We start from the raw sequence: 297 nt of genomic DNA on the forward strand, positions 1-297 counted from the left end.
CCATCGTGCAATGTGAACACAGCAGCAACTGAATGCTACCCCAGATAGTCACGCAGTGTGAAAACAACGGCGATCCGACGAGTTTGAAAATCGTGCAGTGTGAACTCGGCATTAGGTACTAGTAGAAATGGTGGTGGGAGTTTCCGGTTAGAGAAACAGGTGCAAGAGAGCAGGGGCCCGTTTCAGAAAGGAGGTTAAGTGCAAACTCTGAGTATGTTAACCCTGAAATGAGGGAAACTCAGGGTTTTCTGTTTCAGAATGGGAGGTTTGTCAAACCCGAGAAAGCAGGGGAAGTCA

Source organism: Sinocyclocheilus rhinocerous, unplaced genomic scaffold (genome assembly GCF_001515625.1).
Source record: "Sinocyclocheilus rhinocerous isolate Xijiao unplaced genomic scaffold, SAMN03320098_v1.1 scaffold3230, whole genome shotgun sequence".
NCBI lineage: Eukaryota > Metazoa > Chordata > Actinopteri > Cypriniformes > Cyprinidae > Sinocyclocheilus > Sinocyclocheilus rhinocerous.